Genomic DNA, 26,877 nt, shown 5'->3' with positions numbered 1-26,877 from the left:
AGGACGAGATTAGTGTTTAACGTCCCGTCGACAAAGAGGTCATTAGAGACGGAACACAAGCTCGCATTAGGAAAGGATGCAGAAGGAAATCGGCTGCGCTTTTTCAAAAGAACCATCCCAGCATTTACTTGAAGCCGTTTAGGTAAATCACGGAAAACCTAAATCAGCATGGCCGGGCGCGGGTTTGAACCGTCGTCCTCCCGAATGCGGGTCCAGTGTGCTAACCACTGAGCCACCTCACTCGGTCTATTTCATCTCGACTGACCTGCAAAATCACCTGACTTGGACCCGATAGAAACTCCGTGAGATATGTTGGAAAAGAGGGCAAAACGCCGACATCAGCATCCCCGCAATTTGGTGGAACTGCGCGATCAAATCCACAGCCAGTGTCTTAACCTGGATGTGACGTACCTGCACGAACTCGTGGACTCACTTCCTAACTAAAAAAATGGCTCTGAGCACTATGGGACTTAACATCTGAGGTCATCAGTCCCCTAGAACCTAGAACTACTTAAACCTAACTAACCTAAGGACATCACACACATCCATGTCCGAGGCAGGGTCGAACCTGCGACCGTAGTGGTCGCGCGGTTCCAGACTGCAGCGCCTAGAACCGCTCGGCCACACCGGCCGGTCTTTCTAACCAAACTCAGGAGTTATCAAGTCCAGGGACGGAATTACTCAGTAGAAAATAATGCTTCTAATGATTTCTATAGGTGTGACTAATTCTTTGTCGGTGAGCTTGCATTTGTTGCCACTTTTCATACAAGGAAGGGGACTCAAATAACACAGAAAAACCTTTTTTCCGAGAGCTTCTCTTCATGTACTGAATGGAGAAGGCACGACGAGCATTAGGATTTCGCTTAGTGTCCTTAAAGGCCTCACACTCGTTAACCAGTCTTCTTACATCGGTATTTAATGTACACCAGGTGAGCTGCTACCTAATTTTCATTATAGTTATGAAACCTCCCCTTAGAAAAATTATAAATGACTGTGCTGAAACTGACACAAAGTATTTTTAGCGCAACGCAATCTGACTTTCAATAATCCCTACAAAAGAATGGCCCCGACTAACATTAACCTATACCTTTCACAAATCACTTGCCTCACAAAAATCTTCGTTACTCGAACTACTGCAATACAGCGAGCGCCGCTACTGCCAGCTAAATAAAAGATTCAAACTACTGAAGGCACTAACTACTGATAGGCATAGTTAGCAAATGAAAGATTTTCATAGAGAACAAACAATGTATTTACCTTAATAGTGTTCAAAAGTCATAATATATATAGCAGTTCATGAACATCCAGTCTTAAAAATTTACTGTCTCTTATGGACACACGTCCAGATCATCCGCTCTCAAAACTTCGCCATTTCTCTCCCCACATCCACCACTGCTGGCGGCTCACCTCCATCTGTGCAACGTTACGCGCTGTTAACAGCCAACTGCCCAACACTACAATAGCAAACAACAATGCAAACGAGCCACAGACTGCACACAGCACAGCCAGTGATTTTCACACAGAGCGCTACATGGCGTTCCCAATATAAAAACCTGAACAGCCTACTTACATAGTTTAATAGATTTCCTAATGTCCAAGCAAGTATTCATGACAATCCAGAAAAATGTAGGAAAAATATACATTGTCTTATCAGAAGTGTCCGGACACCCCAATATAATGCGGAATTGACCCCTAGATGTCACGAGAGACAGGGATTAACATGTTGTCAGTAGACAAGCAGTAACAGAGGAAAGAGTCAGTCAGGACAGATTAGTCAGTTCGAATGCGGACCAGTCACTGGATGTGATGTGAGTAAAAAATCGATCAGGGACACTTCAAACCTTCTGAAGCTGTCCATGTCGACTTTAGATGATGTGATCGTGAAGTGGAGACGCGAAAGAACAACCACAACTAAACTAAGACCAGCCAGACCTCATGTACTGCCAGACAGGTACCGTCAGCATTGCTGAGAGTGGTTGCCAAAAATCGCTCGAAATGACCAGAAGGCATTACACGTGAGCTCCTAATTGCTACTAGATGTCCAGCTACCGCAATGGGTGTGCAAAAGCAGTTAAAAAGAATGGGACACAGTGGCAAAACAGCGGCTCATAAGTCACACATTTCTGTAACCACTGCTAAGCGACGCTTGAGGTGGGGTAAAGAGGGACCCCACTAGTCATGAGTCATTCTGCACCCTGTCGTAACCCGACGGAAGGGTGTGGGTTTGGTGAATACCTGGAGAACATTACTCGCCATTACATGTAGTACCAACAGTGAAGTACGAAGAATGTGGTGTTATAGTATGGGGGTGGTTTTCCCTGTTAGGCTCTGGTCTCCTTATTGCGCTTGGGAATACGATAAACGCGGAAGGGTGTGAGCACAATTTATAGCATTGTATATTGCAGACAGCAAAGGAACATTTCGGAGACAAAGACTGTCAGTATCACTATGACGATTCAGTACGTCACAAAGTAGCATCTCTGGGGGAATGCTTTGTGGATAATGACAATCCGGAAATAGACTAGCCTGTTCAGATTCTCGATCGGAACCCAATGGAACAACTTTCGGATGAGTTACAAAGTAGACTTAATTCCAGACCCCAGCAACCAATACCTTCTCTGGTTTTGGCTCTTGAGGAAGAATGTCTGCCATCCCTTCACATACATTCAGACACTTCATTGAGAGTCTCCCTAACAGAGTTCAAGCTGTGATGAAGGCGAAAGTTGGACACACACCCCGTATTAATGTCCACTAATAGGTGTCCAGAGTGAGAATGGGTTAGGAATCTGACGAAGGAAGTTGGATGCGGGAGTGTAGATGCAAAGGAACGGGATCTGTCTATGCTTGCAAAAGAAATTTTTTGCAGTAAGGTATGAAGCGAGATCAGACTAGGGTGTGCAGAAAGAAGAAGATGAAATGGGAGCGTTTGTACCAGTATGTCGCTATGGCATTAAGCTTGACCATGGCCAACAGTTTACTTTTTCTTTATATTAGCTTCAAATGAAGGGCTTATTTCAATAGTGGTACAAGTCCATTTTTGTTCATTCTGAGATACAGAGCCATTTAACTTTAGGACTCTGTATCTCAGAATGAACAAAAATGGACTTGTACCACTACTGAAATAAGCCCATCAAATGTAGGCCGATATAAATATAAATTTATTTACACATACAGTCTCTGTTAGTGGCTGGTACCGTTATTGTGAAAACGTTCCGTTTTAGTTTTAAATAACCAATACTCTTAGGACAAACAGGGCTGTGACCAATATGCCGCACTAATTCTCGCAGAAAGGTAATATCCCGTGAGTCGAATTACTTCAAATAAAATGTATCTTTGAAAGACCAGAGGGTCTCATTTGTTCGCTGCTACTGCTGTTGTGAAATGAGAGTTGTGTGCTGCACTCACACATGGCTAACAGTTTACTTTTTCTTTACATTAGCTTCAAATGTAAGCTGATATAAATATAAATTTATTTACACATACAGCTTCTGTTAGTAGCTGGTACCGTTGTTGTGAAAACCTTCCGTTTTAGTTTTAAATAACCAATACTCTTAGAACAGACAGGGCTGTGACCAATATTCCGCACTATTTCGCACAGAAAGGTAATATCCCGTGAGTCGAATTACTTCAAATCAAATGTATCTTTGAAATACCAGAGCGTCTCGTTTGTTCGCTGTTATTGCTGCTGTGAAATGAGAGTTGCGTGCTACACTCACTCAGAGAGGTAGGGCAGAAACTGCGTCACTTCGGAGACACGTAAAACGAGAAAAACAGGTACTGGGTTGAGGCACACCTGGCGGCCTTCTCCTCGCTGTGTCCCGAAAATATAAAATATCAAACAGCAGAAGCCGGACGCGTGAGGCGCCCCAGGCTGATCCCTGCTCTCCACTGACAACTCCAGGGAGCTCTGCTGGCTGTCTGATTACAATCTGTCTCATCAAAAGTGTTTGAGTGCCTATTGACAGACATTAATACGGGGCTTGTCCACCAATCGCCTTTATGACGTCTTCAAGTCTGCCTGAGGAAACGTTCAATGAAGTGTCAGAATGTCTGAAGGGGGGATAGTAGCCCATACTCCCTCAAGAGCCGAAGCCAGTGAAGGTAGTGATTTTGGACGCTGCTGTCCGGAGCAATGTCGACATTCTAGCTCATCTCAAAGATGTCCCGGTCGGGACTCTTGACAGATCACTCCATCTCAGGAATGTTTTTGTCCGCAAACCATCCCCTCAGAGACGCTGCTTTACGTCAGGGTGCATTGTCGTTATGAAACAATCATCATCTCCGAACTGTTTCTCTACCGTGCGTGTGTTCACATATTTCTGCACCTAACATTTTCTTAAACACAGTAAGGGAACCAGAGCCTAACCACGAAACACGCCTTCATACCTGGCCGTGCGGTTCTAGGTGCTACAGTCTGGAGCCGAGCGACCGCTACGGTCACAAGTTCGAATCCTGCCTCGGGCATGGATGTGTGTGATGTCCTTAGGTTAGTTAGGTTTAATTAGTTCTAAGTTGTCCGCCTCCGGTAGCTGAGTAGTCAGCGTGACGGAATGTCAATCCTCAGGGCCCGGGTTCGATTCCCGGCTGGGTCGGAGATATTCTCCGCTCAGGGACTGGGTGTTGTGTTGTCCTAATCATCATCATTTCATCCCCCTCGACGCGCAGGTCGCCGAAGTGGCGTCAACTCGAAAGACCTGCACCAGGCGAACGGTCTACCCGACGGGAGGCCCTAGCCACACACCATTTCATTTTTATTTCAGTTCTAAGTTCTATGCGGCTGATGACCTCAGAAGTTAAGTCGCATAGTACTCAAAGCCATTTGAACCTGAACACCAGCTCTTCCGTACTTGCTGTTGGCTCTATAAGTGACGGCAGGTAACGTTCTCCAGGTTTTCGCCAAACGCACATACGAGGGTGAGTCAAATGAAAACCTTAAATATTTTTATTGTGCACAAGTGGTACAAAACTGTATCACTTTTCAACATAATCTCCCCCACGCTCAATGCAAGTCCTCCAGCGCTTACAAAGTGCATAAATTCCTTTAGAAAAAAATTCTTTTGCTAGTCCGCGCAAATACTCGTGCACCGTGTGGCGTATCTCTTCATCAGAACGGAATTTCTTTCCTCCCATTGCGTCTTTGAGTGGTCCAGACATATGCAAATCACTTGGGGTAAGGTCTGGTGAGTATGGTGGATGAGGAAGACACTCAAAATGAGGGTCTGTGATTGTTGCAACTGTTGTACGGGCAGTATGGGGCCTTGCATTGTCATGTTGCAAAAGGACACCTCCTGACAGCAATCCACGTCACTTTGATTTGATTGCAGGCTGCAGATGATCTTTTAGGAGATCTGTGTATGATGCACTAGTGACAGTGGTCCCTCTACGCATGTAATGCTCCAAAATGACGCCTTTTTCGTCCCAAAAGAGAATCAGCATAACCTTCCCTGCTGATGGTTCTGTTCAAAGTTTCTTTGGTTTTGGTGATGAGGAATGGCGCCTTTCCTTGCTCGCTCTCTTCGTTTCCGGTTGGTGGAAGTGAACCCAGGTTTCGTCTCCATAACGATTCTTGCAAGGAAGCCATCAACTTCTCGTTCAAAGCCCCGAAGAAGTTCTTCGCAAGCATCAACATGTCGTTCTCTCATTTCAGGAGTCAGCTGCCGTGGCACCCATCTTGCAGACACTTTGTGAAACTGGAGCACGTCATGCACAATGTGGTGTGCTGACCCATGATTAATCTGTAAACATGCTGCAATGTCATTCAGTGTCACTCTGCGATTTTCCTTCACTATGGCTTCAACTGCTGCAATGTTCTGTGGAGTTACAAGTCGTTGTGCCTGACCTGGACGAGGAGCATCTTCCACTGAAGTCACACCATTTGCGAACTTCCTACTCCATTCGTAGACTTGCTGCTGTGACAAACATGCATCACCGTACTGAACCTTCATTCGTCGATGAATTTCAATAGGTTTCACACCTTCACTACGCAAAAACCGGATAACAGAACGCTGTTCTTCCCTGGTGTAAGTCGCAAGTGGGGCGGCCATCTTTATACTGATACTGTGACGGTATGTGTGTATCTGCACTATGCTGCCACCTACAGGCCATTCTGCTTATCAACTTACAGGATAACGGGGAGAAATTTCTATTTGTTATTACAAATTTAAGGTTTTCATTTAACCCACCCTCGTACCTCCGTCGGAATCCCACAGTGTGTAGCGTGATTCATCATTCACAAATCACTTGTTTCCAAACATCCACTGTCGAGTGGCGTCACTCTTTACAACACAACAAGCATCCTTTGACAGTGCCTTTAGAAATTTGTCGCTTATACGGAGCTGTTCGACCATTACAGCCCTTTCTTTTTAGTTCCATAGACTCAGTCATCGTGCTAGCTTGACTGCTGATAGCAGTTTGAGCACACGAGTGATACCTTCTGCTGATTTTATGCGATTTGTTGACAACCACCCTCCGCAATGCTAGACGTCCCTGTCTGTCTGTCAACATAAGCAGTCTGCCTAGTCTTGTGAGATCTGAGTTTCTCCTGGCGTATACAACTTTCAAATAACTTACGGGAATTCAGCCAGGTAACACTTTCAGTGACAGACGATATTTCGACGGGAGAACACCCCGCCATTTTCAAGGCAAACTGCAACGGACAGGCGACGTACATGCAAATTTAAAACCTCGGTTCTCGGACTAGAGCAGGAAAGATAACACACGCACTGGACACTAGTGCCACCAAAGATGACCAAAGTCAGCTACCTCACCTGCGAATTCGCAGTCTCACTATCGATAGCTCTGACTTTGGTCATCGTTGGTGGCACTAGTGTTCAGTGTGTGTTTTATCTTTCCTGCTTCAGTCCGAGAACCGAGGTTTTAAATTTGCATGTACGTCGCCTGTCCGTTGCAGTTTGCCTTGAAAATGGCGGGGTGTTCTCCCGCCGAAACATCGGCGGTCGCTGAAAGTGTTACCTGGCTGAATTCCCGGAAGTTATTTGAAAAATGCCTAGTCTTGGTTTCGGCTTCAAAACCACATCACCAACAGTCGACCTGGACAGCTTCAAAAGGCTCGAAATGCCCGTGATTGATTTGTTACTCACGTGACATCCAATGACTGGTCCACATACGAAGTCATTGAGCTCTCCAGGCCGACCCATTTTGCTTGATCTATTGACAACACGATACTCCCTGGGTCCTTTCATACTGGCGGGTCTGGCTGTCTTGATATCTAGTAGGTGTGTCCGGATTCTTTTGTTCAAATAGCGCAAAGCTAAATGGTGCTACATGTTAGGAACCAGGAGAGGGCCAGGAGAATACGAATGCTGCTGCAATACAACGTACACACACCTTCTGTGTCCAAACTATGAGGCTCTTATAATCTGGAAGTTCACAACACGACACAACGAAAGCGAAACTTATGTAAATTGTTCTAGTCGAATTGGGAGAGTTTTGTTTCACTCATAGTGAGCTCGCTTTTTAAGTTCTGCGTGCTTGAACTTGGCACTGGTATCACTTTGGGGTACAAAGATCTGCAGTGCTTTAAGTGAAGTTAACAGTGTACCATAGTGCACTTTCTTGTTGGTTTAATCACTTTCGTGGTAGTCGAATGATGGTTCAACCAGCAAGGCAGAAAGATATCAATAAATGACCAAAATGTAAAAACTTATGACAGGTTCTCTTAAATAACCCCGTCAGGTGAAATGCGAAGAAGTTACTGAAACCACAGAGATTCTATTTCTCTCAGCATCCCGAATTCTAACAAATTATTTAAGAATTTCTTTGTGGTGGAGGCACTCCGTGTTTAAGTCCTGGACAGAAACAGGAACGACGGGACATAGCAACCTTGCTCGAACAAACATTCGCCCTTGACAATAAATAGATATTGAATGTAAATGTTATTGATTAAATCGGGGATAAAGACATTGAATCACAGCCCAAAGGGCGGAGAGACCCACATTCCCCAGTAAGGAAAAGTGCGAACATGAGTTCACTAGACTTTATTATATTTCCATTCATGACACATTCTAAGTGTAGACAATGAACGTTTCCGGAGACGTTTTGTATGCTGCTCGACAGATGAACGCAGACGTTGAACTGAATGGAGGACTCAAGGTCGATTCGCTCGCGACGCCACAGAACGCCAAAACATTCCACAGTGCATATCAAATGGCGGCATACCCACAGACCTTCAAGGAAATGGAACGGAGCGGAATAGGCTGTCAACATCAAGGATAACCAGAAGGATATTTCTGCGGCTACAGCTGCTGCAGGGAGAGTGGCTTCGGAAGTTAACCTGTTCTCGCCGCGTTTGCACGCTGTAGTAGTAGATTTTGTGCGTTTGTGAGTCCATCGTTATTTTAATGTTGGCCTTGGTTTCGTGAGAGACTGCGAAGGATGAAACTCACCCACAGACTAAAATGGTGTGGCGGATCGAGACTCGAACTCAGGATCTTTGCCTTTCGCTGGCAAGTGCTCTGCAACTGAGCTGCCCAAGCACGACTCTCGACCAATCCTCACAGCTTTACTTCCGCCTATACCTTGTCTCCTACACTCCAAACGAGGTACTGGCGGACGTAAAGCTGTGAGGACGGATGGGGAGTCGTGCTTGGATAGCTCGGTTGTTAGAGCACTTGCCCGCGAAAGGCAAAGTTCCCGAGTTCGAGTCTCGATCCGGCACTCAGTTTTCATTTGCCAGGACGTTTCATATCAGCGCACACTCCGTTGCAGAGTGCAAACTTCATACTGCGAAGGACGCTTGAAGATTTGGAGATTTTCCCTAACAATGTTTCTTTCACAAAAGAGGTCAAATACATGAAAGCTAAAGATAATTTAGATTTTATAATGCCTGTTAAAAGAAAAAAAAACTACGGTGTGCATAAATAATAAGATAAGTATAGGGAACCATTTCAATTAAGAAACATTTACAACAGCAAAAATTTCAGCTCTATTAAAGGAGAAAAAATAGTCGCTTTGACTTCATTTGTTACACAGAAAGAAAACAAAAGACAGTGGGTAAAATAAAAAGGTTCTACATAATCCCTTCTGATATTATTTTATGTCTTTATCTGCATATACTTTCTCAAGAAAACAATTGTTCTGAACTGTTTGGACGACATTTGTTTCCATTTTCTCAGTTCCTTACCATGTGTAAAATTTACCATACACTAAGGAATTTACACTAAGGAATTTAGTAACAGTTTGTAACGCAAGTTTGAAAAGAGCTAGATTCCAGTGTTATCCTGGGATAACTTAGCTACGGGAAATTGCAGGGGTGTTCGAGAATATTTGTTACAGCTGGGCGTTCTGTGTAAAGAATCGCTTGGACTGCAATTCCAGTGGTTTGCAGAGTGCGTTACAGCAATCTACATTCATTCAATGTCCTCAGTAGTGCTCGTCAAGAAATAAAGACTTTAGGGATGCAAGTGGAATGCAGAAATCGTTTTCACTGTCACTTGTCTGACATACAATCCAGTACTGTATATTCCTTACCACCTGTTGTTTTCTGAGTTAGCTTCCCTCACTATTCTCACATCACTTAATAATAAGGAATGTCTGAAATTATCGCTTTATGTCAGTAATGGTGATTGTATGATATTTATTTAATTCCTGCCCCATAAACTTTGGGAAAGTATGAGCAGAAATGCTTAATCAAATTTGTTATGCAGATTTTTACATAAATTGTCAACATGAAATATGAAAGCTCTCTTCCTGTCTCTGGAAAAGTAGTTTTTCTAAAGTTTATTTCATTTTTTTGTTCTAATTTATTTACTGTAAATTCGCACCGTAAACGCCAAGTTATTTTTACATTTCCTACATGAGTGTTCTCTAAAATTAACTCAAAAATCTTTAATAAACAAAACATCTCGTTCTGAGGACTGGATTGGATAAAAAAATGTTTCACATTGCGGCTGCACCATGTCTTGTCTCAGTTCTACGCACACAGGGACAAACACACACAGCTGTTTCCCCTTATGTCGGATATGTGTTAGCTGTAGTGGTCTAGAATAAATCAGGAAAAGCTTTGGAAGTGCGGAACTTTCTTCCCATACCACTGTTTGCTTACAGCTCTTAACATGTCGTAAGTACTGCAAACTTGCTGAAGTAGTTAGAGGGATCCAGGGTCTCATCTTCCTTGCCCATCATGCAGCTAGCACCTTATCAGGATTGTCAAATGCTCACAATACTGGTATTTGATGAGTGCCATTTTGCTCGGCAGTGTCATTGTCCTCTGCAGACTCCATGAAGGTCAGTCTTATGTGGCCTGATCCAAATGCCACATCTAGGCATATGTATGGGATGTAACGGGTATAAATGCTGATATTTCTATTGGTGATTGAAGATGGTGTGCTGAACAATATTACATCAGTATTTAAGTCATTTGCAGACTATTAACAACAGCTATACGACCACGCAGAAAACGTCAGGTAGAAAATTATGTGACGTGTTTGAGAGAAGACTGTTCAATGCAGAGAAAGAACAACCAACACAATGATGTGCGTACATACTAAGGACTCCCAACCTTTCATGTCCTATTTTAGACACAACTAGTTATCCCACTTTTTGTATTTGACGAATACCTTAACAGTAAAACACAATGTTTTTTGTACATACTAAATCCAAGATAAAGATACACAAAATCCATGAGTAGCTGGTGCATAGGCATCGTATCACATAGAAACATGACACAAAATTCCTTTGACAAGTCGTTAGTCATCCATCCATGCGTTCTTTACTTACTTTTCTGCCCACTACACATAGCTCATTACTGTCACATAAAATCTGAATTAACCACAATTCAGACTTCATTTCTACAACAATACCAAATATGGTTACTTGCAACTATTTACAAGCAAGATAATCCATTTATTGGACGACTCTGCATATCGTCTTCTAAACAAGGACCCGTCAACCAAAATACAACGTAGAACTTTAGAGCTTTTTGAGAAAAGCTCGATCTCTAATGTTGTGGACAAGAGGCTTCGTACACATGGAGCTGTTCCTCACAGATTAACTAACATTCATAAAGATACAGCGTCTCTTCGACCAATTATTAGTAATGTTGGGGCACCAACATATAATCTGGCTAAACGTCTAGTAGCGCAGTTGAGCTCTTTAGTAGAAAAATTTGAGCACCACGTTCGCAAATCAGAACATTTTGTTCGATGGCTCAAGAACTTGCGACTTGCACGATCAGATATTCTCTTTAGTTTCGACGTGTTCTCACTTTTCACTCTAGCACCATTGCAGGATTCGCTGTTGCTCATTGGTGAGAAACTGTAATAGGAACTTGTCGATCTGTTTAAGCACGTGCTCACCTCGACTTACCTTTCATTCAGTGACCAATACGTTGAACAGGCTGACGCTACCGATCAGGAGTTCCGCGCTATTGGTCACCGAATTCGGCGTGTTCGCGCCAGTGCACTTTCTTCTCAGACTGCCATAAATAGGAGACTTCGGCAACAGCCTCAGTAGTGTATTCGCCAAACCTGAAGATGTCGGTCAGTTGCATCGATGAAATATTGAGGAAGTTTCACAACATCATTCGACATCTCGACCGAAAACCATATTTACAGCTAGTCCGTCGGGAAAGCCTCAAGCAACACATATTTAACGAAACTTCCTGGCGGATTAAAACTGTGTGCCGGACCGAGACTCGAACTCGGGACCTTTGCCTTCCGCGGGCAAGTGCTCTACCAACTGAGCTACCCAAGCACGACTCACGCCCCGTCCTCACAGCTTTACTTCTGCCAGTACCGCGTCTCCTACCTTGTGGTAGAGCACTTGCCCGAGAAAGGCAAAGGTCCCGCGGGCAAGTGCTCTACCAACTGAGCTACCCAAGCACGACTCACGCCCCGTCCTCACAGCTTTACTTCTGCCAGTACCGCGTCTCCTACCTTGTGGTAGAGCACTTGCCCGAGAAAGGCAAAGGTCCCGAGTTTGAGTCTCGGCCCGGCACACAGTTTTAATTTGCCAGGAAGTTTCATATCAGCGCACACTCCGCTGCAGAGTGAAAATCTCATTCTGGGAACACATATTTACATTATCATCTACAGTCCTTTTACTTTAATCCATTGGACACCTCTTCTCCCTACTAAATCTTTTTCACGTACAGAATAATTCCAAAAGTGAAACAAACAATGCATCATCACAAAATTAGGTAGGATATAGACAGATTTGCACAGATTCTTCTTTTAACTTCAAGATAGCGCTCCCCTCTCGATAATACTGCACTGTAAAAGAAAGTCAGGTTAGTAAACTTTTTACATTTATTATTTCTCCCATCCAAAATTCTCCTCCATTCCTGAAATTATAATCATTACGTGTTTCCCTCTGTAATGTATTACCAAGAAAAACAATAAGTCACAATGTAGTATTCATTGGTGGAGCAAACATAAGACTACATACAAAATGAAATAAATGGCATACCCCATCGGGCGCTTCCCCAGGTGGCGGATAGGGGAAACCTCCTAAACATAGGTGGTACTAGAGAAATGAAATACCCAGGGTGGACCAAAGACTAACAAACATCACAAACCCACTTGCGTCTGTCTGGGATCCAAGAGCCACTGGTCAGCGTCTATTCCACTAACTAAGGTGGCTGCACTCAAGTCTTCTCGAACTCAAAGATCGAGTCGTACACATGTGAAACTGAAATTCAAGGATGATAGAAAAGGCGATCATTGTATCACCACCCCTGGCACCAGTCGATAGACTGGACTTACCTGATCACGGATTCTGGGGGCTTAGGGACACCATGCGGGAAAGAATAGGAGCTTCTCAAGAACTCTTAAAACTCTCAAGACCAAACGTAAGAATTTTAATGGCATGGTTAATGTGAACACTCTTACCAAAACAGGCAAATTAAAAGATGTCACCAATACCCGGGAAAAATTTGACATAAAAATCACCGCACTCCAAAAGACCAGATTTACTAACGAAGGACACTTCAACACAGAGAAATTCAGAATCTACACGAGCAAACCTGAAGTAAACATTAGAGACAAACTACCACTCCTGGGAACCGGATTCGTTGTACACAACTCAGCACTCGACTCAGTGATCAGTTTCACTTCTCCCAATGAAAGAATCTCATCACTGTCAGTAAAATCAGCTAATAAAGCTTACACATTAATCAATGTACATGCCCTTACAAATCAACATAGCAAAACCGATCCTGAAGCCGTGGATAATTTCTGGGAAACTCTAGAAGAAGAAACCAACAAATTACCAAGGTACCATGTGAAAATCCTATTGGGCGATTTTAACGCTCAGCTAGGAAAAAGGAGAAAATTCAGAGATATAGTGGGCCCTTATACCAAACACAAACGTACCAACAAGAACGGTGGGAAACTTATTAACTTCTGCAGGAACTTTGGACTTAAAGTTATGAGCATCCAATTTCAAAAACCTACACACAAACTAACCACATGGAGATCGCCCAGTGTGAGGCAGGGCGAATACCAAATTGACAATGTCGCTATTATGAAAGAAATTCTAAACGTCAGACCTCGCAAAGGCGCTTTCGAATCAGTCCATCATCTCCTACAAACAAAGACAAATTTTCAACCCAATGGAAAGAAAAAAATATCCTGCCAAGAACATGAAGCCAGATCCGGAATACCTGAAACTCTACAAAGCACGAATCATCAAAAAAATTAATCAGAAAAAATCGACAGACTGGAAGAAACTGACATGGAAAATTCACGAAACCATGAAACTAGGACAACTCCCTCGCATCAGAAAACCCCGCTGGTGGAACACAGTCTGTGATCAGGCAATAGACAACCGAATAACAGCCTGTAAAAAATTCAACAACCACAAAACCGAGGAAAACAGACTGCGAAGGTGATTCGAAAAGAAAAACGAGGGTATGAAAACAATGGACTCCGCTAATTCCAACAGGATTTCAACAAAAATAATACAAGAAATTTCTACGACACGTTTAGAGAAAATCTCTAGGGATACCAAGCACCCAGTCTGTCAGTCTGTGCTTCAAAAGACCGGACTGCTCGTTGGAAATCAACTCGAAAAACAACTGCAAAATTAGCCTAGTATTTCTACTCCCTTCTTAACTGTGAACCACCACAGGAAAAACTTAACTTCACAGTCCCGGTACTCATACACCCGGACTCAAAAACCCTGGATCTCGCAGAAATTACCGCGATAATCAAGCAGCTCAAGAACATCTTCAATTTTTTTGGTCCTGTCCTCCTCAGTTGCGCGTAATACTACGGTATGTTGATGATTTTCACTTATGGACCGTCTGACAGCAACTGAATAAAACACAATTTTAGTGCCATACGCGTTTCGCCTTTATTTTCTGCAAGGCATCATCAGTGGCCTGTAATATGTACATATGTTAGCTATTTTATTTACATTTTTTATCACTGTGCCTATAGGTTATAAACAGTTCTGGTGGTTGGTATTTCCTATTAAGTAGTAATGTTTTGAACTGTACTTACAGGTTGCGTAGACAGTTTCTTACATATTACGCTCCTGTTGCATTTTTGGTCTTGTTCTTCTTCCTATGAGCGCCAATTTGCTGTTTTTCCTGCATTCCACAGCACTATGCACTGAACGCTTTTTTTAATGCAATGTTTTGGTTTCTGTTGCCGACTGTCAAATGTTTTTGCCAAAGATCGAATATTACTACTTAATAGGAAATACCAACCACCAGAACTGTTTATAACCTATAGGCACAGTGACAAAAAATGTAAATAAAATAGCTAACATATGTACATATTACAGGCCACTGATGATGCCTTGCAGAAAATAAAGGCGAAACGCGTATGGCACTAAAATTGTGTTTTATTCAGTTGCTGTCAGACGGTCCATAAGTGAAAATCATCAACATACCGTAGTATTACGCGCAACTGAGGAGGACAGGACCAAAAAATTGAAGATGTCAATACAGCTATGTCAAGCATTCCCTGTCAACGTGTACAACAGGTTCAAGAAAATACATCTGAGACTCCATAAGACGATACAGCATATAAAATTCAACAGAACATGCAAAAAGAACGATTTAATTCCAAGCTACATTAATGTAAAGGTTAAAAACAGTTCTACAGTGGCACAAAAGTCGAAATCATTTGCAGAACGATATTGGTTACTACATGAAATTAAGATGCTCTATTCGAAAAAACAGCACCTAAACATGATGCTCTATGAGACTCATCTAGAATTGGCAAAAAACGTAGGAAACGCCGCAGTTTTCATGGCACTAGTAGAAAAAACTGAGCACAACACATACATAGCAATGAAACATTGACAAAACAAACATAAACACAAGATAATGAAACTAACAGTAAAAAAGACGCAAAAATACATTTACAGTTTAAATGTGAAACCACATGAACACCAACACTCATTCCATCCACGCTTAGTTAACCTAACAGAGACAGAACTACACGAAAACGAAAAAATGCTCTTGGAAAAAGGTTTGAAACACTGCACCAATAGCAAGGTGAACAATCAATACATAGAAAATCTCATAGTAGAAACCGAACACATCCTTACACGTGAAGAACAACAAAATAATTGCGAAATAAACATAGGACTGACAAGAGAACTAGTAAAAGAAGAAATAAAAGGCATAATAAAACAAACACAGCAGACACACAATAAGAGCAACCAAACAGAAGCAGCTACTATGAAAAGGTTAAAACAAAAGTTAACAAACAACAACGTATTAATAACAAGAGCAGACAAGGGCAATGTAACAGTACTCATGGATAAAGAGCAATACATCACAAAAACCAAGGAATACATAAACACCAACGCAATACAAAAACTGAAGTCAGATCCAACTACACGATTCCAGGCAAATGTGAAACGAACACTGAAAAACATTGAACACACACTCACAGACAAACAAAAATACTACTTAACACAGAAAAACCCACAAGCACCAACACTCCGCAGTCAACCGAAAGTACATAAAGACGGAATGCCAATGAGACCTGTTATCAACTTCAAGAAAGCCCCAACATACCGCATAGCCAAACACCTCCAAAAGTTAGTTACAAAACACTATAAAGTAGAAAACAACAGAACAGTGATAAACACAGGAAACCTAATAGAAAATATACAGAACATACAGGTACCACACACAGCATCACTGATTTCATTCGATATAGAAAATATGTATACCTCCATCCCTATCACAGAAACAATAGAAATCATAGAACAAAATCTCTCATCCCACAGCAACCTCACCACAGACGCAATAAAAGAAATAACAGATATGCTCAGACTGACAACTGAACAAAACTACTTTCAGTTTGAGGAAGAATATTATCTACAAACTGATGGACTGCCCATGGGATCCCCAATATCAGGAACACTAGCAAACATTTTCATCAGTCACCTTGAAAATCTGATATTTGATAAGATAACCACAAATGAAAGTTTCAAAATCATATAGTGGTACAGATACGTGGATGACATTATTTGTTTGGTAGACGAGCCAAGTGAAAAAATAGATGAACTCCATTCAGAAATAAACAAAGCTCATAAGAACATAAAATTTACACTTGAAAAAGAAAAAGAAAATCAAATAAATTTTCTTGACATTACAATTAAAAAAGAAAATGGAAAACATACATTTAACATCTTTAGAAAACCAACAGCCACAGACACAATAATACATTCCACATCCAACCACCCCCAAAGCCAGAAATTTGCAGCACTAAGGCACATGTTACATAGATTAAACAGAATCCCACTCAGTAAGAGAAACTATGAACAAGAAATGAACACGATCATACAAGTAGCTAGGAACAACGGGTATGACACACATGTGGTACACAGGCTCAATCAAAAAATAAAAACACAAATAAAAAACAAACACAACATTTCCACAATACAAAAGAACTCACAAGCTGAAAACTTACAAACACACTCAACAAACACACACAATGACAACACCACACAGAAAAGAACCAGATGGTACACCATGACCTACACACATAAACTAACACACAGAGTTGCAAACATCCTAAAGAGACAGGGCTTCAAAATAGCATATAAGCCTGGGCAAACCCTTCAATCACACCTAAGCCAGCCAGCTACCAAGAGGGACAAATTCCAACAATCAGGAATATATAAACTTGAATGTCAAAGTTGTGATGCAGTATACATAGGCATGACATGCAGGAATTTTGAAACAAGATACAAAGAACATATCAGATGTTGGAAGTATGAAACAAACCATTCCACATTTGCAGAGCATTTAAAACACTACAACCATCATCCTACAAACATGGAACAAGAAATGAAAATAATGAGAATAAGCAACCATGACAAACATCTTATACAAATGCAAGAGAACTTCCACATCCAGAAAGCCATAGCAGAAAACAAACATGTGATAAATGAACAAACACACATCAGCACAGGCTCCTTACTACACTTAATAAAGGAAATGATGACATAAAAAAAGTATATAACACCAAAATACACACACACACACACACACACACACACACCCCCAAAAAAAAAAAAAAAAAAAAAAAAAAAAAAATGCATAACACCAAAATACAGACAGACACACATACATAGCACAAATATATATATATATATATATATATATATATATATATATATATATATATATATATATATATATATCACACCAAAACACACACACACATACACAGGACATAAACAAAAATAAATAATTAAATACAATAAAATAAAATAAAATAATATGACACCAAAAAACACACACACACACACAGACAAACACACACACACACAAGCGCACACACAAATGCATACACGAACAGACCACTGATACTTCGATAGTTACACTCGTAAGTTTGGCAGTAATATTCGATCTTTGGCAAAAACATTTGACAGTCGGCAACAGAAACCAAAACATTGCATTAAAAAAAGCGTTCAGTGCATAGTGCTGTGGAATGCAGGAAAAACAGCAAATTGGCGCTCATAGGAAGAAGAACAAGACCAAAAATGCAACAGGAGCGTAATATGTAAGAAACTGTCTACGCAACCTGTAAGTACAGTTCAAAACATTACTACTTAATAGGAAATACCAACCACCAGAACTGTTTATAACCTATAGGCACAGTGACAAAAAATGTAAATAAAATAGCTAACATATGTACATATTACAGGCCACTGATGATGCCTTGCAGAAAATAAAGGCGAAACGCGTATGGCACTAAAATTGTGTTTTATTCAGTTGCTGTCAGACGGTCCATAAGTGAAAATCATCAACATACCGTAGCTCAAGAACAGCAAAGCACCAGGAGAAGATGGGATTATGGCAGCACTCTGGAAACTGAACGATCCCACACTGACACAGAAACTTCATCGCCTAATCTCAGACATATGTGAGACGGAGGAAATACCAGAAGACTGGAAATGCGCTCTGATCCACCCGTTACATAAAAACGGTGACAAGACCGACATCAACAACTGCAGACGAATCTCCCTGCTCCCAGTGGCGTACAAAATCATCTCCAAGGCACTTCTAAACAGAATAGAACCCCAGGCGAATCCACTACTTGATGAATACCAGGCCGAATTCAGAAAGGGGCGGTCATATGCGGAACAGATCTGGAGCCTTAAGGCGACACTACAAATGAGAAAATACAGGAATGCAGTAATTACATTCATTGATTACAGGAAAGCTTATGGCTCAATAGACCGCGAAATCCTCTTTAAAACCATGGAAGAATTCTGAATCGACAGAAAGACCCGGAAAATAATATAACGGACACTTACAAGAACAACTTTCAAAATAAAATTCATGAGTGATATATCGGAACCCATTGAAGTTAATAAAGATCATCCAAATTGCTATCAGAAAATAAAACCCTATTAAACTAATATGCCTTGCCTTCGCGACGATATTGCGATTATCACGAAGAACGGTACAGAAGCGATTCATGAAGCTGCACGGAAACCTGAATTGCGAATTTCGTATGAAAAAAAAAAAAACAGCATACGGAAAGACGGCCAGAAAATAAGTCCCCACTAATCGCGAAACACGGTAACATCACACAGGTCTGCCACTTTAAATATCTTGGCGAAACTACACAGTCATCAGGACCAAACAGAATCGCCAATGAACAAAGGATCAGCTAGCTGCAAAAGGCATATAAATTACAACAAATGTATTTCGACAGACGCAAAATTGAGAAATTACAAGACTGTGATTCTTCCGGAAGCAACATACGCAGCTGAAACAATGGTAATTGGCGGTCACTCCAAAATTAGGGAAATAGAAAAATAGGAACGAAAAATTCTTAGGAAGATTTACGGAGCAATCAACAAAAACGGCATTTGGATGAAGAGACCTAGGAACGAACTCTACATAACACCAACACAATAATCGTAGAAATTAGGAAACGACGAGCAAAGTTCCACACACACACCTACAGGATGGAGAACACCAGAACAGCAAAGAAACTACTCGACATTGTAACAAAGAGCAAATGCAGCACGGAGTAGCTGAAGGAGGTTCAGAGGAACATGCAGCAAATCAACATAGAAAATCTCAAAGACCGCAAGTGCCGGAGAAAAATCATATATATAATCATTCATAAATATAGAAGGAAAATTATTCAGGTTAAAAAATTTAATAATAATCAATCTTACTCTTATTTCACCATCATTCAAGGTCTTCTTGATACCACTTTACATTGTCCCAATATTTTCTCCATTTCGTTTCATCTTCTTCTATCCTATTTTCATCCCCCACACTTCCACAAGTATCTCCAGAATTCCTTACTTGATCATAAAGATACGACAACCAAATTATTTCCATAGTTTCATTGATCTGAAAATGTCACATTAGGAAAAATCCATAACACAATAAATACACTCCTGGAAATGGAAAAAAGAACACATTGACACCGGTGTGTCAGACCCACCATACTTGCTCCGGACACTGCGAGAGGGCTGTACAAGCAATGATCACACGCACGGCACAGCGGACACACCAGGAACCGCGGTGTTGGCCGTCGAATGGCGCTAGCTGCGCAGCATTTGTGCACCGCCGCCGTCAGTGTCAGCCAGTTTGCCGCGGCATACGGAGCTCCATCGCAGTCTTTAACACTGGTAGCATGCCGTGACAGCGTGGACGTGAACCGTATGTGCAGTTGACGGACTTTGAGCGAGGGCGTATAGTGAGCATGCGGGAGGCCGGGTGGACGTACCGCCGAATTGCTCAACACGTGGGGCGTGAGGTCTCCACAGTACATCGATGTTGTCGCCAGTGGTCGGCGGAAGGTGCACGTGCCCGTCGACCTGGGACCGAACCGCAGCGACGCACGGATGCACGCCAAGACCGTAGGATCCTACGCAGTGCCGTAGGGGACCGCACCGCCACTTCCCAGCAAATTAGGGACACTGTTGCTCCTGGGGTATCGGCGAGGACCATTCGCAACCGTCTCCATGAAGCTGGGCTACGGTCCCGCACACCGTTAGGCCGTCTTCCGCTCACGCCCCAACATCGTGCAGCCCGCCTCCAGTGGTGTCGCGACAGGCGTGAATGGAGGGACGAATGAAGACGTGTCGTCTTCAGCGATGAGAGTCGCATCTGCCTTGGTGCCAATGATGGTCGTATGCGTGTTTGGCGCCGTGCAGGTGAGCGCCACAATCAGGACCGCATACGACAGAGGCACACAGGGCCAACACCCGGCATCATGGTGTGGGGAGCGATCTCCTACACCGGCCGTACACCACTGGTGATCGTCGAGGGGACACTGAATAGTGCACGGTACATCCAAACCGTCATCGAACCCATCGTTCTACCATTCCTAGACCGGCAAGGGAACTTGCTGTTCCAACAGGACAATGCACGTCCGCATGTATCCCGTGCCACCCAACGTGCTCTAGAAGGTGTACGTCAACAACCCTGGCCAGCAAGAACTCCGGATCTGTCCCCCATTGAGCATGTTTGGGACTGGATGAAGCGTCGTCTCACGCGGTCTGCACGTCCAGCACGAACGCTGGTCCAACTGAGGCGCCAGGTGGAAATGGCATGGCAAGCCGTTCCACAGGACTACATCCAGCATCTCTACGATCGTCTCCATGGGAGAATAGCAGCCTGCATTGCTGCGAAAGGTGGATATACACTGTACTAGTGCCGACATTGTGCATGCTCTGTTGCCTGTGTCTATGTGCCTGTGGTTCTGTCAGTGTGATCATGTGATGTATCTGACCACAGGAATGTGTCAATAAAGTTTCCCCTTCCTGGGACAATGAATTCACGGTGTTCTTATTTCAATTTCCAGGAGTGTATAATCCAAAACTTCTATGTAAGGCAAGATATGGTTCTCTACAGCTTTAGTCCCTGAGTCTCTTGTCTTTTCTGATGTGATGAGGTCCACAAGACGTCTTGCTCCTAAGAGTCTGGACTTCCGCTGCGTTCATATGCACTACATGTTTCACTCTAGAAGGATTTAAGTACATTGGAAAGAATTTCTATACAAGTGAGTACCATTTGCTGAATCATTTATGTGGCTTTATTAGTACATTCACTGCTACTCTGAACGGGTTTGCTGACCTCTTTCTTTTATCACTTTTCCTGCATCTCTCGACAGCCTTTCTGATGTTTTCCTCTGCTAATCGTACTATATAAACGTGTCTTAACCTACTGGAAGCTGGTAGCAGTGCAGTCACCTGCATCTTATCTGGTGGAACCTCATCTTTGAGAACTAAAACTAGTTGTAAGGATATCGAATTGTATGAGCAGTAAAGTCTACATAATTTATCGATCTGTATCATGACACATTCAGATGGATTACATGCTGGATGGTACAATGAAATGTAAAACCTCTTTATCCTTGTACTATGCAGAGCACGGTTCCAAACGACTGATCTGAGCTGTGGACCTTTATCAGAAATTACTTTAATAACACGAAAAATTTTACACAAACTGTGGGATCGGAAATGCTTGTACAACAGACTGACGAGTAGCCCTCCTCAATCACATATAGATACAAAATTGAAAGTGAAATCAACTGCCACCTAAAGATAATAGTGACCTTCACCAGTTCTAGAAAGAGGAAAAGAAAACAGATCAACTGCAGAAGCTCTCGCTATTTCAGTGGGATAATAGGAGATAAAGGTGCAAGGTAAGACACCACTGGTGGTTTCGCCTTTTGATCAGGTTTAGATGAAGAATGCGTGAAACAGGACGACATGTTGCCAAGGCTGTTTTGACTGTGCTACAGAAGTCTCATTTGGAAGGTCTTACGGATCGTCCATACAGTCCCAATCTCTCCCCATGCGATTTTTCCGAAGAAAGACATACATGGCCGCTGATTTGCTTCAGACGAAGAGGTGCGGGCCTAGGTAGAATCATAGTTCCTTAGATAATCACAAACATCTTTGCATTAAGATATTCCTTTTCTCACAGTGGTATAAATGCGTTAACAGTTATTGTAATACATTTAAAAATAAATGAATTAATAATTAATTGATTGAATATTAGTTACTGAATATGAATTGAATTTGTTTAAAATGTCTGCTTGTGCATCGGGCTTCCTTACAATTTTGGTGAAGTTGCAGGCAGCTAAAGGACTCCGTGGGCACTGGCGCTTGTCGTAATTACACAAAAATTCACTTCACACACTTCCATAAATAAAAATGCTTTATATTGGTCTTCTATATTGTATTATTCACGCACATTTAAATATACTTAGACTGCAGTACTTTTGCTCTACAAATGCACATCCTTCTCTTACGAGAAAAAAAGCTCGACCGTCTCCACTAAGAAATATAGTGAAAAATGAATGGGAAAAATGTCTTCTTTTGTCTGTGCCTTCATATTTTAAGTCTCTGCACCTTTACGTTTAATAGGTATTTAATCCTTGTTTTGTCGCAATTAAATACTAACTCAGCGGCATTCTGGGGGCCTTTCCTCTTGCTCCTGTACATTATGGAGATTATATTTGAAATAATAAACAGATCACTTACCTTTTTACATCAGCCTTATTTTCATTTAACTGCCCCTTATACATGGAGGTGACAAAAATCATGGAATACCAAAATGGTTCAAATGGCTCTAATCACTATGGGACTTAACATCTGAGGTCATCAGTCCTCTAGACTTAGAACTACTTAAACCTAACTAACCTAAGGACATCACACATCCATGCCCGAGGCAGGATTCGAACCTGCGACCGTAGCAGCAGCGGGGTTCCGGACTAAAGCGCCTAGAACCGCTCGGGCACAGAGGCAGCGGCATGGAATACCTCCTAATATCGTGTCGGACTTCCTTAGAACTACTACTTAGAACTACTTAAACCTAACTAACCTAAGGACATCACACACATCCATGCCCGAGGTAGGATTCGAACCTACGACCGTAGCAGTCGCGAGGGTTCCGGACTGACGCCCCTAGAATCGCTCGGTCACAGCGGCCGGCTGCTGTCCAGGTACTGAGGCAGTTACTTCACGTTGTCATCAAGCCAGCTGACCAGAGGTGCCAGGGTACCAGGACAACAGACAGACAGAGCAGCCATGGCGTGGGTGGCCTGATTACTTTAGGCCATCCCATGGTTCTGTTATGACTTGAGTGGAAGAAACCAGTGCTGTAGCGAAACAAGCATGGACCAAGCCTGTATAAATATTTCTCACTTTCAGTTAGAGGTGTCTCTATCTGCCTGCAACGAGGTGCAATGAGGGACCTATGGCACTTTGCAGGGTTCACATCTACTGATCTAAGAGTTCCATTGATCTACAAATCTTCTCCTGTGGGCTTAGATGCAGTTAGCCGTGGTGTGGTGCTCTTAGAGTCCAATGCCATGGACTTGACACTCTGCAAGCGCTGGGTCTCCTGATGGCCTCTACTTTGTGACTGATTGCGTACAGCAGTGTTTTCGCTCCAACTTGGGCGGGAAAGCTGCCTGCTGCCAGGTTGCTCGCATGAGTAGAGTCTGACGCTAGATACTGCTTTCTTTCCGGACGCAGTCAACATCGAGATCATGCCCATCCAGGCCATCTGCTTCCGAGGTTGTTAGCAGCCACCAGGCAGCCCAGGTTATGTAGGATGACAGCTCGGCGAAATCAGTGGCCTTGGTGCATTGCTAGTGCTGACGCCACTGCTTCCCATGTTCTCACTTGCCTGCAGCTACGAACCACATGCTGGTCAGTGCCCACCCCAGTGGGCATGTGCTGCCAGCATCCCATAGGCGCTGGCTATCTGGATCGACATCACAGCTACTGTTGTATCATAAATGAGAAATGTATCGTTTTTCATGATGTTTCCCTGACGTCCCTTCAAGCATTTAACAGGTACCCACACACCACACTATTACTTATCCTTACTCTGGCTTGCTAATTCACCTACATCCTGACTTCAAGCTGCCCATCACCACTGCTCACCACAATGGCTGGTTAATTCTGAAGAGTTGTAACACACATTCCTGTAGATAAGACATGAGGCTTACTATGTTTTCGAAGTCTCCCAAACGTTATAGTGACTTCATACTTTATTTTGCAGCGCCAAACATTTTCCATCTTCTCTTGATACTGCCAACTATTACAGTAAGGCTCACACTGGAGTATCCACTTGCAGTACAAAATTTTTACTATTTTCTACCTACATTCTGTCATACAGTGGAGACTAGATGATACTTTCATGAAACAGCGAACTGAACATTAGTAGTACACATTCATATAGGTTAGAAACAAGGGTTGCTTGTCCTTCAACTACCCACTTTCAAAGTCACCCAAATGTTATAGCTGCTCTATGATAAGGTGTTATTTTATTTTGCAGTGCAAAATGCATACCATCTTCTGCTGATAATGCTAAGTAGGCAAGAGAGTGGCAGTTGACACTAACAAATAGGCGTTCAGAACATAAATAGCATCCTAAAACCGGTAGATGTCATTGTATGAGCCATAACGTATAGTGTATGTGCCATAAGCTGACACGATGTGTCAGCTCCTAATCCTTAAAACCGCATTGTAACCTCAGAAGCTGACACCGCGTCCACTTTGTAATACTGACAGTGTAATCCTGTCTCTATACAGTTAACTCTCCTTCGAAATCGAACACAGTCTCTCACCATTTGTTTTCAACTTGCAAACTGTGTTGTTCGGTGTGTGAAATCCCACCCACTAATTATGTGAACTGTTTCCGAATCTTCCGAATTTACGAAATGCACATTTTCTTGTTGTCTTCCAACCGACTAAATGTTCTCATGTGCAACTTCCCATTCTGCAAATGAGTTTTTCGCTTTATTTTCCGCAATCATTGTGAACTTCAAGCAATAATTGATGTTTCTCAAAGTTCCTCTGTAATAGACGTTATTTCAGTATTATGTGGATTACTGTCTACAGCTTTGGATGCTAGCAAGAAAATTAACAGCTCTACTAGTGCATTCGGGATATTACAATGGACGTGGATGGTATCTGCTGACTATTTATCGGATACCATCCTCCAACAGTGGCTATCATTTTGCTCATCATAATCATCCTCTTTGTCATCATCATGATTTTAATCATTTCTTCTTTTTATTCTTCATTATTATCACCATTACCGTTCTCATTGTAATCTGTGTCTTCTTCCTCTCCTCCAATATCTCCACCTTCTGCTTTCATACATAATTCGTTTTCTTTGGCTTTAACATCTTCATCTTCTTTGTCATTTTCTGTTCCGTTCTTCTCCTCTGTCACAACATATAGTATGTGCTCTGGTATTCTTTTTGTAATGTCTGCCTGAGAAATGGGATTAATCACATTCTTCCAGTAGCCAACAGTAGTTCAGACCGCCTATTTGTTTGTGTGCTTGCTTCACGCAGTATTTAAGCCAGCATGTGTTTTCTGCAGTCACAGGCTTTGTCAGGTGAAGTGTTTCTACATTACCTCACTTAGTGCCAGATATTAAATGTCAACTGCCTGTTTAGTACGTTATTTGTAAATATTTAGATATGAAAATAGCATGCTTGATTTGATAGTTCACAATCACGTTTTAGGTAGCAGTTTAATGAATATGTGCTTGCGAAAAATAATAATGTGACACATAATGTTAACATTGCGTTTTTTATACTGCTGTCATATTTTTGCAGACTTTTAGACATTAAAATAACATTTTGACACTTGATAACCATCAACGAACATTTAAGATGGGGAAAATGTTTAATTTGAGAGTCTGCTAAGCATTACACCATGAATAGTACAGAGATCATATCGAATTTTGCACGTTCACTAATGCTGCTTAACCTGTAAGTTTGTGTGTGTGTGTGTGTGTGTGTGTGTGTGTGTGTGTGTGTGTGTGTGTTTTACTGAAATATTTTAGGTTGGAAATATTGCAAATTACACTCTTTACATAATGTTTTAGCTAAATGCTTTTGAACATGGAGCAGAAAATGCTGATCATTCATATACTTTTGACCACAGCCAAGATGTCTGCTTTGGGGCTGCATTGTGACTGACTGTTTCATTTTAATCGACTTCAGGATTCCAAGAAATGAGAAAGGCTTCTTGGAATGTAAATGATTTTGTAGACAAAGGGCGCGTGGCTTGTCAGGTCATGATGATGTTATCGATTAGTGAGGCAGAGCTTGTAACATTGTGCATTTGCTCCTGGAATATAGTCAACCTGAAAGGCAGAGATCCAAGTCGTCAGGCTTGCCATATATGTACTACTTAAGGAAACTGGATGCATACAAGAAGCAAAGTTTAGTACACAGAGCTGTCACCTCTGACAGTAACTGTGGGGCCAACCCAGATGGGCATTGAGTCAAATTGGACTTGGGTAACACATGCAGTTACTTTATTCCAGGCTGCTCCAACTTTTTGCAATATTTCATCAATCATAATGGTTGGCGAGTGGTGGTATGTCAGTCTCTCGGCAACTCGTGACCAGCTATTTTCAACGAATTAGAGAAAAGG

General features: G+C 42.2%; 1 non-coding gene across 1 annotated transcript; it reads right to left on the bottom strand.

Moving 5' to 3' along the window:
* Nucleotides 1-11,638: 11,638 nt before the first annotated feature.
* On the bottom strand, nt 11,639-11,713 carry Trnap-cgg. The gene has a single exon. It is a non-coding gene; the product is annotated as a tRNA-Pro (tRNA).
* Between the last annotated feature and the right edge of the window lie 15,164 nt (nt 11,714-26,877).

The sequence above is a fragment of the Schistocerca americana genome, chromosome 5 (genome assembly GCF_021461395.2).
Source record: "Schistocerca americana isolate TAMUIC-IGC-003095 chromosome 5, iqSchAmer2.1, whole genome shotgun sequence".
Lineage (NCBI taxonomy): Eukaryota > Metazoa > Arthropoda > Insecta > Orthoptera > Acrididae > Schistocerca > Schistocerca americana.
This window is presented reverse-complemented; position numbering and strand designations above follow the sequence as displayed.